Below are 15,997 nucleotides of genomic sequence, written 5' to 3'. Positions count from 1 at the left end.
GGTGGCTGCTTCCGGCTTAGGAACTCACCAGAGAGGGGATGGCGGCTCTCACTGGAGGCTCCGGATCCTGGCGGGTCTCTGGGGGCAGATTCTCCACGTGCAAGGGAGAAGAGGCTAAGGTCCCTGATCTACCTCTGTTAGTTGGAAGCTGAGAGGATCAGGTCCCTGCTGCCAGGAGGCTCCCTTGCGACTCTTTGAGCCTTTGCCTCCCCTGGTGGCTTCCCACGGTGATGTTTTTATTCTGGAATACTGTTCACTAATACTTGTCTACATTTTGGAAAGTTGAAGAAACTCTTCTAGTGCAAAGGACAGGCGTGGCTGCTGGACCTTTTGAAAGATTTGGTTTTCCTGTACTCAAGGTTCCTCTTCCATTCTGCAACTCAGGGCATGTCAGGTACCTCGTCTCCTTGTATCAACTTTTGAGTACTGGGGTTTGGAGAACAGGCTCAAGAAAATGTTGCTACTTTGGGGATTGCAGTGGTTATGTGCAATGTTGTCCTTTGTTTCTGTCCAAAGAGTTGTGTCTTCTGCTAGGATTCATAGCATGAGATAAAAACAAACAAACAAACAAAAACCTAACTTATTAGGTTGTTAGTAGGATAAAATCAAAGACCCTTCATAATTCTTTAGTCTCACTGATCAAATATGGCCACTCCTATCTATGAAGCAGGGTGACACATAGATTGTAGAGCAAAGGAAACTGGAACATTTGACTTAAGTAAGTTATAACATATTGCTGTGTAAGATTGTACTGCTCATTCAGTTGAGGTTTCTTTATTAACTACTTTTTTTTAAGAAATTTATTCATTGGCAATTTCATTCATGTATGGAGTCCATTTAGATTAATGTCACCCCAGGTCTCTCTGCAACCTCCAGCCCTCTAATCCTACTTTATTCATTACAAGTACTTTTCCCCTACCCATGTCTTTTAATTTTATTTTGTGACTCTCTGAGTTTAACCAGGGCCATCTTTGTGACCACGGATTTGCAGTTAGCAAGTGTAGAAAATTGGTGAGTAGGGAACCATCAGGGATTGTTGCAAGTACCATTATAACAGGGAACATTTCTTAGTTGAAGTCTGTTAGCTTAAGAGAAGGCATTACTTTATTTGAGTGCTTGGTACTAAACAGGATTTGTGCCATAGAAGTCAGAATTTTGCTAGATGATAGTGGTGATGTTCTGGCTGGTAGGAAAGTATCCCAGGCAAAAAAATTAATGCATTTCATGATACCATATGAGGAGATTAACATGTGCAAGGTCCTGGTTTCAATTCCCAGTACCACAAATTAAAAAAGATAGAGTGTGAAAAAAATCCCAGTATATTTAGGGAGCAGTAAAGATAACTTAATTTTTCCTATAGTGTCCAATCTTCTAAATAACCCAGAGAGCAAAGATAGAATACTTGAGTTTAGAATGAGCTCTGTGAATTTGGAAAAAAAAAATAACTTCATCAATGTCCTATAATCATTGGGTGAGGGGGAACAGAACTGAAACCCTGAGGGCCAGCAGAAAGAATGGAAACAGCCAACCTCAGGAGGTAGGAGGTAGGTGGACTCTCTAGAATGTACCAGAGGTGAGAGACTCTCAGCACTCAAAGGGAAGGACCTTTGATGGAGTGCTCTACAGTGGAGACCCCTGTGGTTGAGTTAAGGGAAAGCTGGAAGAAGCTAAGGAGGAAGGCTGCCCCATGGGAAGACTAGCAGTCTCAACTGGCCTTGAGCCCTGAGATCTCTGGGACATGGAGCCACCAGCCAAGCAATATATATTAGCTAATATGAGGCCCTGACACGTAGACAGCTGAGGGCTACCTGGTCTGGATTCAGTGGGAGAAGACACACCTAATCCTCTAGAGACTTGAGGCCCTAGAGAATAGGGAGGCCTAGTGGAGTGGGGAGGCCTATTAGGATGGGGGTGGGGAAGTAGGGACATCCTCTTGGACACAGGGGGAGGATATATGGGAGGGGGATTGGTCAGGGAACAGACAGGGAGGGAGAATGAAGTCTGGACTGAAAAAAGGATTAAAGAATAAAAATAAATAGATTTAATAAAAATCATACTACATGCTGCATGTCAAAATATTATGTGCTGTTTAATTCACAGTGTCATGGTAAATAATTATGTGGTCACTCAGGAGTTACATGGAAGTAAAATAGTTAAAATATATTATAATATGTTATATGAAAAGCGTTTTAAACCTTGAAGATATATATCATTTCTACAAATTTTATGATTAAGAGGGCAAATCAGTTGAGAACTCTTGTAAGTAGCCACCTTTACTGCAGAGAGGAAAGAGACACAAGAAAGAAGTTAGAGGCATCTATTTAAGAAAGGATATACTAAAACCTTTTTTTAATTTTTTTTATTTTTTTGCATTCAACTGCAACTTGATGCGCCAAGGTAGGTTGATATCCATCGAGAGGCCTCGCCTTCTCTGAGGACAAAGGGAAAGGTGGATTGCCGAGGAGAGGTGAGAGTGAGGGACTTGGAGGAAAGGTGGGAAGGGAAGGTGTGATAGGGATGTAAAGAAAACACATTATACCAAAATTTATATTTGAAAAATAGGTATTCAACATGTGCTATTCCTTTGAGATCATGATTGTCAACCCTTTACCCTCAACACCATTTACTTCTGGGAAAAAGACATGACTAGTTACTGAATGCATTTCTCTCATTGACTTCCTTTGAAAAGAGTGATTTCTCCTAATTATGCTTAAAACTATATAATATAATTCTATAAGATGTACTACTATACTTAAAGTATATTTCTTGAAAAATAAAGTCTATACAAAGAAAGAGAGCAGAAGACCTGATGCATTGCTTTCATGCTTTATTTTCCTTGTTTCTAGAAGATTTTGAACGTGTTTGTTCAAAAGGGGTTTCCAGCTTTGATTTATCTCTAGCCATAACAGTTACTACCTTCAATCATATAAAAATCATTTTGCCTTGATCATTATTTCCTTCTCCCATTTAGCACATGTGCATACCACATACTGGTATATGGTAATATGAAGTATAGATAGGCTAAGACAAATTTTTTGATCTAGCTTAGTATTTTCATCTCAAACTTGTGTTGATGTTCTGTTTTTCTTCTTCAGTTCATATTTAGTTGGCCCCTTGTATGTGCCTAATCATTCTTCAGTGGATGGGGATGGAAATAGGAAGGAAGAAAAAATTATGAATCAAAAAGTCCGTAGTTTTAGAACTGGGATTTCAGTTAATAACTGCCAAATTATTTCCTTATTCTATGAATTGAATTAAGGTGAAGAGTTACTTCTAGATTGTTTATCTAACTGCATCTTAGTGCCCTATCAAATTCACTATCAGTTTGTCTGACTTGAGATTGGTTTCTTACTCAGCTCACAGAGGCATTAAGGCAAGACCAAGTGCATGCAGAGAAATCTCCAAGTTGTCAGCTTTCACTTCAGCGTTAGTGTTTGTCAATTCCTTCACTATTCTGTCACCAAGTAGTGTTCCTGCAGCTCAAAAGTGGTATGCAGCTCAGACTCTTTAGAGCCTGTCATTCTTTTTGCCCTCCTTTGTGATAGATAGAAGATAGCAGTGGACTATGTTCTGAGAACCTAGCACAGGAGTGGATTGAGAAATGTATCTTATATTTAAGCTGGAGCTTTAGTGGAGGTTCTTTTGTCTTAGCAGATACTGTACTCCACATCTCATATAACTCTTATGAACCTCAAAAATTAGCCAAGCCAGTCACACTGCCTCTGATTTACTGGGTATCTATCAGTTTTAGACATACAAAATGAGAAGAAAGGCTAAAAGAAATGGCTATGAGAACCTTGACATGTACTTTACCAAGGGAGTATTTCAGGAGTTGAAAAATGACTTACAATATCCTTTGCAAAATAGCAGACAAGTGTAAATTAACGTGGGACAACTAGAATAGGGGAAGGCTGAGGAAGCCCAGGATGCTATGTTCCGGTTGACATTTCACTCAGATGTTTCACTGCTTTCTCTAACTGTAAGAGCTGATCACAGTGAAGCAGGGTTATTAAGAAAAGGCTTTCCAAAGGATACGAATTTTTAAGCTAAGTTTTGAATGACGAAGGTTCATAACACATTTACACATTGCTCCTGGTGCCATTTCCTTATTCAGTTAAGTATTCATCCACCATCTGCTGTAGCATATAGCACTATTCAGCATGCACTGAGGACGCAGGAAGGTACTAAGCTCTAGCTGTACTTCTTTACTTCAGGGACTTCAGGTCTTCTAAGGAGGTTCACTCATTCTCCATTCCTGAGCAGGGACAGTACAAATATCATTATAATGTCATGTGGTATTTACGTTTGCTGAAAATATGCTCTGTGGGTAAGGAGGCCTTCTCTTATCGCCTCTAAAACCTCCTATTTGGCATTAGACTGGCTCCCTGTTTCTACAATGGGGAGAGAGGAAAAGAGCAAATAGCTAAGAGTATTAAAAAGATTGTGCCCTTGAAAGGAGTTAAATAAAAATCATATTCCATAGGGGCTGCTATTGTTTATTCCATGGGATAAAGAGCCTATAGTAAGAACAAAAAGGAAGAAGCTCATTCATGAAGAAAGTCAAATTGCAAACTCCAGATGACTGTCTCAACTTCTCTTATCAATTTCTGCTGGATGTTTGCATGCTCCCAATTTGATGATGTTTCCTTTGTTTGCTCTCTCATTCATGCTACCCAAGCGGTCTTTGCCAAATGTTGGAAGATGCTGATTTGATAGTATTTTTTCCATTCATTTGTTACGTATGTCTGCCTGCCATTTGCTATTTATGTTTTTACTTTTGTTTGCTATATACTTAATAAGCACACTCATTCAAAACCCAAAGCATAGCAATTGTAGACTTTTAAAAGCAGCAGGTGATGCTCAGCTATGCCTTCTAGCTTCCATGTGGAATCTAGTTTGCTTCTTTGTAGGAAAAACATACCTTCTGGTCTGTTCCTGCATGCCTGAGTTTTCTTGGAAGGAGTAAATACCCACATGGGGTGGCCTGCTAGCTTCCAGTACCATTTGTGACTGGTGATTCTGTCAAGACCTTGGTATAAAAATTAGGAAACTTACATAAGCTATATCTGACCTTAGACTTTAACAGTAGTCAATTAAGATATACTGGTATGAGTGTTTATTAAACAACTGACTCAGAATTCAGAGGAAAGCTATTTATTCAAATTGCTTACTTCATCTACTCATACTACTAAGAAGTATTTCATATGTTCATATGAAACATTAAGGAAAGGTGAAAAAAAGGAAAAGTTCCATAAGATGGCTTGGCTCTTTTAAGATGTACTTCTTGACTCGGCAAAGCCTGTCACCAATATAGAAAGGGAGACCTTTTGAGATGCTCAATATTTATAGAAATGATTTCAAGCTGGCTCTGTTTCACTTGCTTTCAACTCTTTCCCGACTTCCTGGTTGTTGACTTTCAGTCTTTCTTTCATTTCTGGCTTCTGAGTCCATGAGTTGTATATAAAATCGCCTGCTTGACATTTTCATTGGAGGATTGCACAGCTTTTCCAAAGTTATGTGGCCAAAACTGAACTATCAAGTCCCTGTTGCTCTAGTCCAACTTGCACTTCCTCCAGTTCTCTCATCCAAAATGTTCCCACCATCTACTTATCTGCTCAGGCAAAAGGCAAAAGACAAAAGATAGATCTATATTTGAATTATCCTTCGGTCATCATCTCTTTTTACTTTTTTTCTTTTTTGAGACATGGTTTCTCTGTGTAGCCCTGGCTGTCCTGGTACCCACTCTGTAGACCAGGCTGACCTCGAACTCAGAAATCTGCCTGCCTCTGCCTCCCAAGTGCCAGGATTAAAGGAGTGCACCACTACCGCCTGGCTTTTACTTTTTGTTTTTCCTGAACTGTGCTACTTCGGCTGTCTGGCACAAAGTAAGACTTACTAAATATTTGTTGAATATTATGTTCTACTAATTAATCTCAATTCTAGACTTTAAAATTTTTACTTGGCTTTGGAGATTAAGGTGTTTTATTCCTTATTTGTATTATTATCTTTCCCTTTCTTGTCATACTCAAGTAGGCTTTGGTCCTGGGCGAATACTTATAGATTACTATAAGGATTTGAAGGAAGGAATTGGAGAAGAAATTCATGGAGGAATTACAATTACAAAACATAAAAACAGGAAAGGTAGCAACAAAGGAGTGAGTTGTTTTGTTTTTTGTTTTTGTTTTTGTTTTTGTTTTCTTTTTGGCTAGGAGAACTGACTGAGGAAAATTGTAGAGCTAGGAAGTACTGAGTACTTTGGGAACTTGGCCAGCAGAGCACTCTGAGAAGGGGTAGAATTGAAGCTACACTTGGGAAAGTAGGCTACTGGCAGTGTGGGGAGATAAAAAGTTCCTGAAATTCATCTGGGAAATATGAACCTGCTTGGTAAAAGTGTGCAATGTGAACTCTTCACTAAAACTGTTAAAGTATAAATGAGAGCGGCATAGAGAGTATGAAATTAAAATCTGTTCCATTAGGTTAGGACCAATTTCTTGGAGAGATGAGTGGGGCTTAATTTTAGAGAATTTTGTAAAAACATGGTACTTTTGACATTGTTAATACTTCCTGTTAAAATTCCTCACATTCTCGTCATCCTCTTGAATTTTCTGTGAAATCCTGTAAGTGCAATTACTCTCCTTGTCATCTTAGGAACACAGATGTGTGAGGCTCACCCACTCTGTGGACATTTCACTTTGCCCCTAGATATGATGGACAAATTCACCCTGAAGGTAGTGGACATAAGTTGACAAAGGGGAAGGACTCTGATTTTCCTTGGGGCTTTTCAGTTAAGGAGCCTCTTACAGACTCAGCATCAGAGAATAATTAGTGTGTGTGTTTAAAATATAGTGAACTATTATTTCATTTCAGGAAGAACAATTGAAAAACACTCAATGGATCCATGTTCCCAGTTACTTACTTGAAAACATTTGTGTTAGCCGCTCCCTTCTGTGAATTGGAGGCCACCCAGCAAGTTTCTACTTTTAGTAGTGATTGTTTTACCAGATCTATTTCTATCTTTTATTTTGCAGATATGCTTTCCCCTTTCTGTGGTCTATACTGAGACACCAATGTTCCTCTAGGTCCTGGGGAAGTACATACTTTCCATGAGACCAGTGGAGGAATGGGTGATTGCAAAGTACACAACACACATTAAGTGTTCCATGAATGTTGCATTTAAAATGTGTTATTATTGTTTAATTATTAATTATGTGTGTGAATGCATGTGTAAGTATGTGTGTAAGAGAGAGAGGAGAGAGATAGAGATAGAGAGAGAGAGAGAGAGAGAGAGAGAGAGAGAGAGAGACAGAGACAGAGAGACTGTGTGGGGTCAGAGAACAATTCTACAGAGTCTGTTGGATTCTTATGTTTATGTGGATTCCAAGAATTAAGAATTAAATTCAGCTCATGAGGTCTCCAAACTTTTGTTCTATGTGTCTTCACCTGCCTGAGTCACCTTTCTGGCCCATAAATGCTATGAAGATTTGAGAGACTATTTGAGAGATTTGAGAGACCACAAGCCATGATACATTATGTTCCCCGTATGGTTTTACTTCATATACATGGAAGATTCAAAAGGCACAGCGTTTACTTTGCTCTCTGATCCCTAAAATAAAAAGCCATGCCAAGTAAATGCAAAATTAATGTTTGGTATAGGTAAAACTACATTCTTTGAGTTTTTCCACATCCTGGATTCCCAAAATGGTGGGGATTATAAGTGGGTTTAGGAAAAAATTCAGCAATGACAAAGGTTAGGGAAGGCTTTCATTCATTTCTTTTGTAAGAAGTGTGTTTGTGTGTGTGTGTGTATGTGTATGTGTGTGTGTGTGCGTGTGTGTGTGTGTGTTTTAGAGAGAGCATACATATACAAGTGCATACATGTCCTCAATGTGTCTGAACAGAGTTGTATTGACACCTTTGACTAAAGCCATAAATAATTAGCTTAAACTATGGAGAACAGGCATGTTTGTAACTAAGCAAGGACTTTTGCAGAAAATGATATTAGAAATAGCTTTTACAACATGGACAGAATCAGATAGCAAGGCCATGCTATTTGTAGGTGCTCAGAGACTGGAAAGAAATCTTAGAAATTAATTCACCCTCCTATCCAATGCATAACTTATCTCTAATACCTCCATGACAGTTGGCCACTCCATGATGCTAGAGAAGCTATGCCAGTGAGGATGAACTATGATGTGCTTTTGGTGGGGATGTAAATTCATCAAACCACTGTGAAATGAGCATAGTTTTCCTAAAAAAATATCTAAAAATGACCTTGTCTCATTTTTTTTTATCCTGTGTCTTGTATGTCACTTGGAATAATGTTTCTTACACTCATTCATCTTGGAATAAATGATAGGATCTCTTATCTCTTTTTTGAGCCTAGATAATCTGTCTCTAAATCTCTTCCATAATTTTTAGCATTTGTCAATTGATGAACAGTTTAGTTGTTTGCATTTTTTAGTTATTCTGAATAATACAGTAATTATGAGGATACAGATGTGTCTTTGACACAACTCTTTCATTTTAATGACAATAGTAGGATTTTTGGATTATGTAATAAAACTATTTTTCAGTTTTTATGAAATTGATACTGTTTTCCATAATATCTGAAGAAATTCCTACTAGCAGTGTATAATGATTTCCTTTTCTTCTAGTATATGAAATCTTTTGTCTTTTTAATAAAAGCCATTCCTGCTGAAGTGAGGTAAAAATCTCACTGTGGTTTTGATTTGCATTTCCTACATGATTAGTTGTTGGCCATTTCTTTGTCTTTTTGGAGAAATAACTATTTAGGTATTTGGCTTGTTTTTTAAATGGGCTACTTTTTTACCTTTGAGTTGTATAATTTGCTCTATGTTTTGAAAATAAATATCTTATTAAGTATAGTGTTTATAAACAGTTATGATTCATACATTGATCAATAGGTTGCCATTTTATCAATTTCTTATTTGCTATTAACAATCTTTGTTTGGTGCAGTTCTATTTACTTCTTATTGTTTTATTGCCTATAATTTTTGTGATAATCAAGTATCACAGTCAGGACCAATCTTAAGGATCTTTCTATTTTCCCATGCTTTCTTCTAGGCACCCTATGTTCTCATTTTACATGTGCATCTTTTATCCATTTTGAGTTCACTTTGGTGTGAGGTTTGTATCCATTTCTATGCATTGGCAAGTAGAATACAGTTTTCTTAACATTGCTTATTGAAGACAGAATTCTTTTCTCATTGTTCCTTTTTGGTGCTTTAATGGAACTTTAGGGGACTATATATGTTTAGATGTAGTTAGCATAGTAGTATTTTTCACAAATGTTTGCCTGATTTCAGACTCATGCTTATTCACTGCACTGCTTTCCAGACAAACAATTCTTCATAGTTATCCTGGGAGTGGAAATTCTCTGCTAGCTGAAGATTGTTTTATAATAAAGTTCACTTTTAAAGTCTCAAACTTGTCCATTAGGCTTCAGAAAATAACATAAGAGACTTGATAGAAATGAAGATATGTGAACATAGCAAGGCCACCAAAGTTACATTTTAATAAAAATCTATCTCCAAGTAATACTAACTGTACTTCAAAAACCTATGCCTCCATTATTTTGCATAATTTAAATTTCAGAACAAAGCAAACATCCCCTACATAACACTCAAACCTGCTACCTGAGAGGGAGGGAATATTCCTGCCTTACCAAGGACAAGATAGAAGAAAACCAAGAGGCAGAGAAACAGGTGGACCAGGGCTACTGAAGGCTTCTAGGGATGGCATGGGGAAATTATTGAGGGCTTGAGCTTCTAGAAGGATCTCTAATCAACTTCATCCATGCAATATGCATCCTAGTTACCCTCAAGTAGAAGAATGTCATTAGGAACAGCAGTACTGGGCTCTTCTGCTGTCACCTTGTCTTCATCAGTGCCTAGGCCTAATTTGATAGGGTAATAGGTGAAATTAGAGTGAACCTGAAGTTCCTCAAGGGAGAAGCATGAGTAAAGAAGAACAGTTTCAAATGGCATCCCCAGGTCCTTGATACCTTTGTCAGTTTTGTTATCCCCCACCTTCTGCTGCAGGGTCTCCATAATGAGGTGGTCAGGGTTGATGCCTAGTAGCTTTTTGGCCAGCATGTAACCCATTGTAGAATTGTTTCAAAGTATCTGAGCCTTCATGATTTATTCCATGTTGAATGTGCAGCCACTAGTGTTTCTCACAATATGGCAGGCTGAAAACACAGCATTTGGAGAGTGTCACCTCAAACTTTTTATCCAAGATCTCTTTCATGAGCTTACAGAGGTTCTCAAACTTGCCTGTTCTCTTCCATTTATCATCTTTTCCTCCTTATCCTCTGGCAGTTCTCAGCTATTCTTAGTCAGTGAGACCATCTTGTTCCCATGGAATTCCTTAAGCTCCTGGACTTAGTTGTATTCAATAGACTCAGTCATATGCACCATTTCAAATTTCTACTTCTGTACTTGCTCCACAAAGGCAGAGTTTGTCACCTGCTTTTTGCTCTGGCTAATGGTGTAATGGGTGTCATTCTGTGTCTCCTTTATGTGAGGCACATGCTTCGGCATAGAAGTCATCTCATCTCTGGATTGAGAAGTCCAATGAGAAGAACAGCTCAGAGAATTATCACCGGTTAGTGGAATCTTCAAGGATTCCAATTCTTGGAGAACATATCATAGAAGTCCTTGTAGTTCTCTTTGTCTTTTGTGAGCTGAGAGACAAGCTTAAGGTATTTCTTTAAAATGTTTTTGTGGATAACTTCAAGATCTCGCTTTTTTTTCAGGATTCTCAGGGGTAGGTCTTCTAGTCAATCAAACCACAGATATAGTTGAGGCACTCAGCTATCAGGTCATTGTAGCTGTCCATGGTGAACACAAAAAGGACATAGAGTTCAATGTTGCTTTTTTTGTTGTACTTAAAGAGGTTAAAGGGTGGTGGCTGGGGCATTAAGATCAATGTTCTGAATTTCAACCAACCTTCTACAGGAAGTACTTGACTTCCAAGTAGTCTTCCCAGTTATTGGTGAGGCTCTTACAGAATAAACCATATTCATTCCTGGTGGGGTCATTAGAGTTTCTGGTCCAAATAATCTTAGTTTTATCAAATTGTTCTTGATGGATATATCATTCCTTAATCCTTTTAGTTTTCATTTTTCTTAAATTTTTTCATCATCTATTTGTCAGTTCCCATATTTTCAATCTTAGTCTTCTTCTAATCCTTATCTGTCTCTTCTTTCCCACTTTCTCTTCCTCTGCCTCATCAACACTTCTCTCTTTCTCTACTTCTTTCCATAGTGAATTATGGGATAGCCTATAAACTGTGAGTGTTTGTTTCTTCAGTGCACCCTTGACACTCTTATTCTTTAGGTATTCTGTATGGTCTTTTTTGAAGTAAAGGACCATTTTTTATCCTGGCTAATGTGCTCATGGTGGTCTGCACATGTAGTAAAGAATCCACCAGCAGAAGACTTCAAGAATACTGCTCATTATTATTTTTTGAACATAATTACTTTCTTTGCCACCAGAGAGGCAGAAGAGAATTCAACACCAATCATACAGATGTTTTCACTGGCTTGGAGAGTCTCCATAAAAACTTTTGTGCCAGGCTTGGCAATGGTTACCAAGTTACTTATGAGTCCAACCTTGGCCATGCCAATGCTTGTTCTTACCAAAGTCAGCATGTGCTCCTGAGGGCTGGGGATAATGTCCATTTTCAGATCTCTGCCATGCACAACTCAAAAGAGTCTGTTAGGATGTTATAGTCAATCTTGTCCAAGGTATTAGAAGCATTAGAGACACCTGAAGGAAATTTCCCTTGTTTGAATAGAAAGTTCTGGTTGATGAAGAATATGAGCTGAAATGTTTCAGCAGGCAAGGATTATTTCTACTTGAAAGGTAGAGGTCTGTACCTCTTCTTCTTCCTGGTGTACTTCCTCAGGCATCTTGAAGGTAAATCACTAAAGAAGTACAGAACAGGGCAAGTACAGGTGGGCAAGGACTATGTCTGGCTCACATGTGTGGTGAAGGGTGACTTCTGGCTGCACTTTTAAGAGCCTAACATTATAAGTCTATGGCATTTTTTTTACTTGCCCTTATTTTGCTACTCATAATGGCTAAATGTACTTCTGAGATGGATTATCAGTTGGTGTAGGTATTATCAACTTCCCTTCTACTGCCAGCTCTAGCACCAATGGATACAGTTGTCTTGTACTTGTAAGCCACATGATTGATGCATTGTTTTCCAGAAAACATCTGTGGAAGATCAGGCCTTCCCTCCATTGTAGTAAGAACTGACTGGCTGTCTTCCTAGCCTGTACAAAATCAACAAAATCAAGGAGTACCAGTACTCATTTCATAAAGTTCTAAAAATGTAATTAGCATCTTGTTTTGAGAATATATGCTAGGAAAATAAAATATGTTGTTGATTTGGGACTGATCAACCTCACTAAAGACCTGTTCTTTCTCCTCTGGGACCTGCCATTACTTTTTAGAAATGTTCCCATATTGGATGGACTGTTGGCAATGAAAGCTTTATGCCTTGGAGCTTACCTGCTGTACCCCTTTCACTTTGATGGTGAAGCTGGAAAAATACTGGCTCATGAACAATATAGGATTTAAATAGCTGCATCTTGGAACTTGCATGTTCTCAGCAGTATTATAAGAGAGGAGATTATCCTTCACGTGATCTTAATATAGTCCTAGGCCTTTAAAGTTGAATTGATTATTCATATTTACCATGTTCCAGGTACAGGATTAAATACTTTATGTATTAATCACCTTGATTAACTTTTCTAACTGATTCTTTCGGTCTTTTCGGGGTTTTAGTTTTATATATAAGGATATGGAGGTTGAAACTCAAGGAGGTAAGCAATATTCCCAAGTGCACATTGCCCCAAAATCCTAGTGCCAAGATTTGAATAGACATGAAGACACAGCTTTCCTTTTTGTTCTCAACCTGCACGCTATATACCTTATTGAAACAAGCATGCAGTGTCTCTAGAGTAATCTCTCAGCATTTAGATGGGGATTAAGAATTTACAGGTTGAGTTGGAAGAAAAAGAAACTTAATCCTGCCAGAACTGCTCAAAACATATTTTTTTTCCTAGCAGATGTCTGTTTTCTTTCATTTTATGTTAATAAAGCTATTCTAAATGTTTGTTTACTTGGTAAACAGTTAATGATAATGCTTTCCACCTGTAGTCCTCAGAAAGGGATTAAAAGTTAAAGTGCAATTAATGTGCATGAAAATGAAAATTGTCAAATTAACCTAGAGCATTACAGTGCAGAATGTAATGTGGCAACAGTTTCAGCATAAAAATAAGCAGGAATAACTAGGCACTATGTCTCTACATTGAGAAGCCTATAGACTCACAGCTACTTTGTTCCTTGTCTTTATATGGATAGTATCTCTGGAAGTAGTAAGAAAACAACAGCTTGAAATGGACTTGGATCTTAGCCTTGTCCTCCTTTCTCTACTTGTCATCCACCAAAGTCATGAAGGACAGCCCCATTTCTTTAGCCATTTAGTCCCTTTTAATTTTTAGAAATGTAAAAGTGTTTTAACCAAACAAAAGGAAAAGCACATTATATCAGGATTTGTCAGAACCATTATGCAGTCTTGCAAATAAATTACCACGTAGAGTGGAAAAGATGACAGGTTTTTATTTTGTCTCATAAAATTTTATTTATTTATGTATTTATCTATGTATTTATTTATTTTAATTAACTTACAAAATAACAAGCTTACTTATGGAATTTTCATAACGCTCATGTTTGGTTGCCTCTCCCCAGCTCCCCAGCTCCCTACTCTCTTCTCCATCCCCAGGGTTCCCTTCTGTCTTCAGTATTTCCTTTTTTACTTTCACATATCATGTGTTCTATTGCCCTCCCTACACCTACCTTACAGACTCTTCTCTACCTGTCATTTACCCTTACTGTTTTTATTCTTATTACCAACCATCTCTTTTGCATTTAAAATGTAATTTTGCTCATGTTTAAAAATTGAATTGTTACAAAAAGCTAACGGTAATGTTTTAGTATTAATTGTGAATATGACACTATTTACAATAGATTGAAAGGAGAATTTCAATTGAGAAATTGCCTAAATCAGATGGGCCTGTGGGAATGTCTGTGGAAGACTGTCTTGATTATTTTTTATTTTTTTATTATTAGATGTTTTCTTTATTCACAATATCTCCTTTCCCAGGTTCTCCTCCAAAATAAAATAAAATAAAATAAAATAAACAAAAACTTAAAAAACCTCCTGTTCCTTCCCCCTCCCCCTGCTCACCACCCCACCCCTCCCTTCCTGCTTACTGGCCCTTTAATTGATGAAGGAAGAGCCATCCCGGGATGGCCAGCCTCATCCTTAGGTGGCCTAAGACTCTATGAGGAAAGCAAGCTAAACCCTTTAATTCTAGCACTTGGGAGGCAGAAGGAGGCTATCTGAGTTCAAAGCCAGCCTGTGGTGTTCCTCTATGGTTTGTTCTTCAAGGTTCTTAAGTTTCTGCCCTGAGTTTCCTCTGTGATGGACTGTAACCTGAACGTGTAAGCAATGTAATATTTTCCCAAGTTGTTTTTGGTCATGGTCTGTTAACACAGCAATAAAAATTAGAATAGATTGAAAGTGAAACTCTTATTATTTCATTACCTACTGTAGTAAGGATTCACTGTTAAGGTTCCTTTGTATCTTTTTAATACTTTCTATTCATATATAATATTTGTGCACACATCTATACTAAATCACTGATTTTAAAGTGTTAATGCTGTTAATGCTGTTATTCTTTTTCAAGCTGACAAGGGGATAATGATATCTTACTGTTTTATTTTATATTTAACTATAAGTGAGTTTGAGTATGCAGTTGTATGTTTATTGGGAATTTGAATTTCTTTTTATGTCTTCTACTCATTTGCTATTTACTTTATATTCTCACTGAATTTTAATAGCTCTTTAAATATGAAAGAATTTATTTTTCTCTTGAGTGAAAAACAAATATTTTTAGTCTGTCATTTGTCTTCTGAAATTTTAGTAGTGATTTTTTTCTCTGTATAAAAGGTGTAATTTTTAATATAGTCAAATTTATCCAATATTTCTGCACATATTCTGAGCTTTCCAATCTCATTTAACAGCCTCTTCTACTATAATTTTTAAAAATATTACTCGTGGTTTAAAAGCAGTTTTAAGTTCTTATTTAAAAAGACATATTGAAGGACTTAATGTGAACTAGGTGCTATGATTGTTCATAGGAAGTGTTGTGTATGTATGTTAAGTAAATTATAAGAAGCTGCCTCCTATTTAATTGCTCTAGATACTTATAGAGTCTGTGATTCTTGACAAATATTTACTCTATGAAATATGATGATTTCTGGATTCTATTTCTCTTTGGGCAGCTCTTTATTGGGTGAGTAAGCTTATAGCAAGTATCTGAAAGAGGAAGATTCTGAGGTTGTGTGGGATAATGACTGTTGAGTGACACCTCAGTTCTCTAGTGACTTTGTACTTTGGTCTCACCATTGAAGCAGCACAACAAATTGGAATTCCCTTCCATGAATAGCCACTTTCTTTGTAGTAGCCCCTGGAGCCTATCTACAGATGTTCTTGTAATCTCAAAGCAATGAGTTTTCCATCTTAGCAAACTAAATTATATCATATAATTTGAGTGAATGTGCACACATTTCCCTACATATAGTATAATAAGTGTTTTCCATGTGTTTTTCAGAAGAATATTGAATTATACAGTTGATTATAGAGATTTCATTAGCAACTTGAGATTGTAGCATGGATATTTCTGGGGTAAGTACAGTTTCATCACTGGTTTGTTATGTTAGAAAATCCCCAGTTTTTACATCAGTGATTCATTGATAAGAATCAAATATTTAAAATAGAAATTACCTATATGTTTGTCCTATTTTAATGATTCTTAACAAAATGCTTTACGAAAGTAGATACTTTTAAATATTATGATGATTATACTCAGGATAGCCTGGGGGTATATAGAAGTTTC

General features: G+C 37.2%; 1 pseudogene; it reads right to left on the bottom strand.

The window, feature by feature from the left end:
- Nucleotides 1-9,800: 9,800 nt before the first annotated feature.
- LOC116094490 lies at nt 9,801-11,935 on the bottom strand (annotated as a pseudogene).
- Between the last annotated feature and the right edge of the window lie 4,062 nt (nt 11,936-15,997).

This window comes from Mastomys coucha, chromosome X, assembly GCF_008632895.1.
Source record: "Mastomys coucha isolate ucsf_1 chromosome X, UCSF_Mcou_1, whole genome shotgun sequence".
NCBI lineage: Eukaryota > Metazoa > Chordata > Mammalia > Rodentia > Muridae > Mastomys > Mastomys coucha.
The sequence above is the reverse complement of the archived record's forward strand: the minus strand, read 5'-3'. Positions and strand labels throughout refer to the sequence as shown.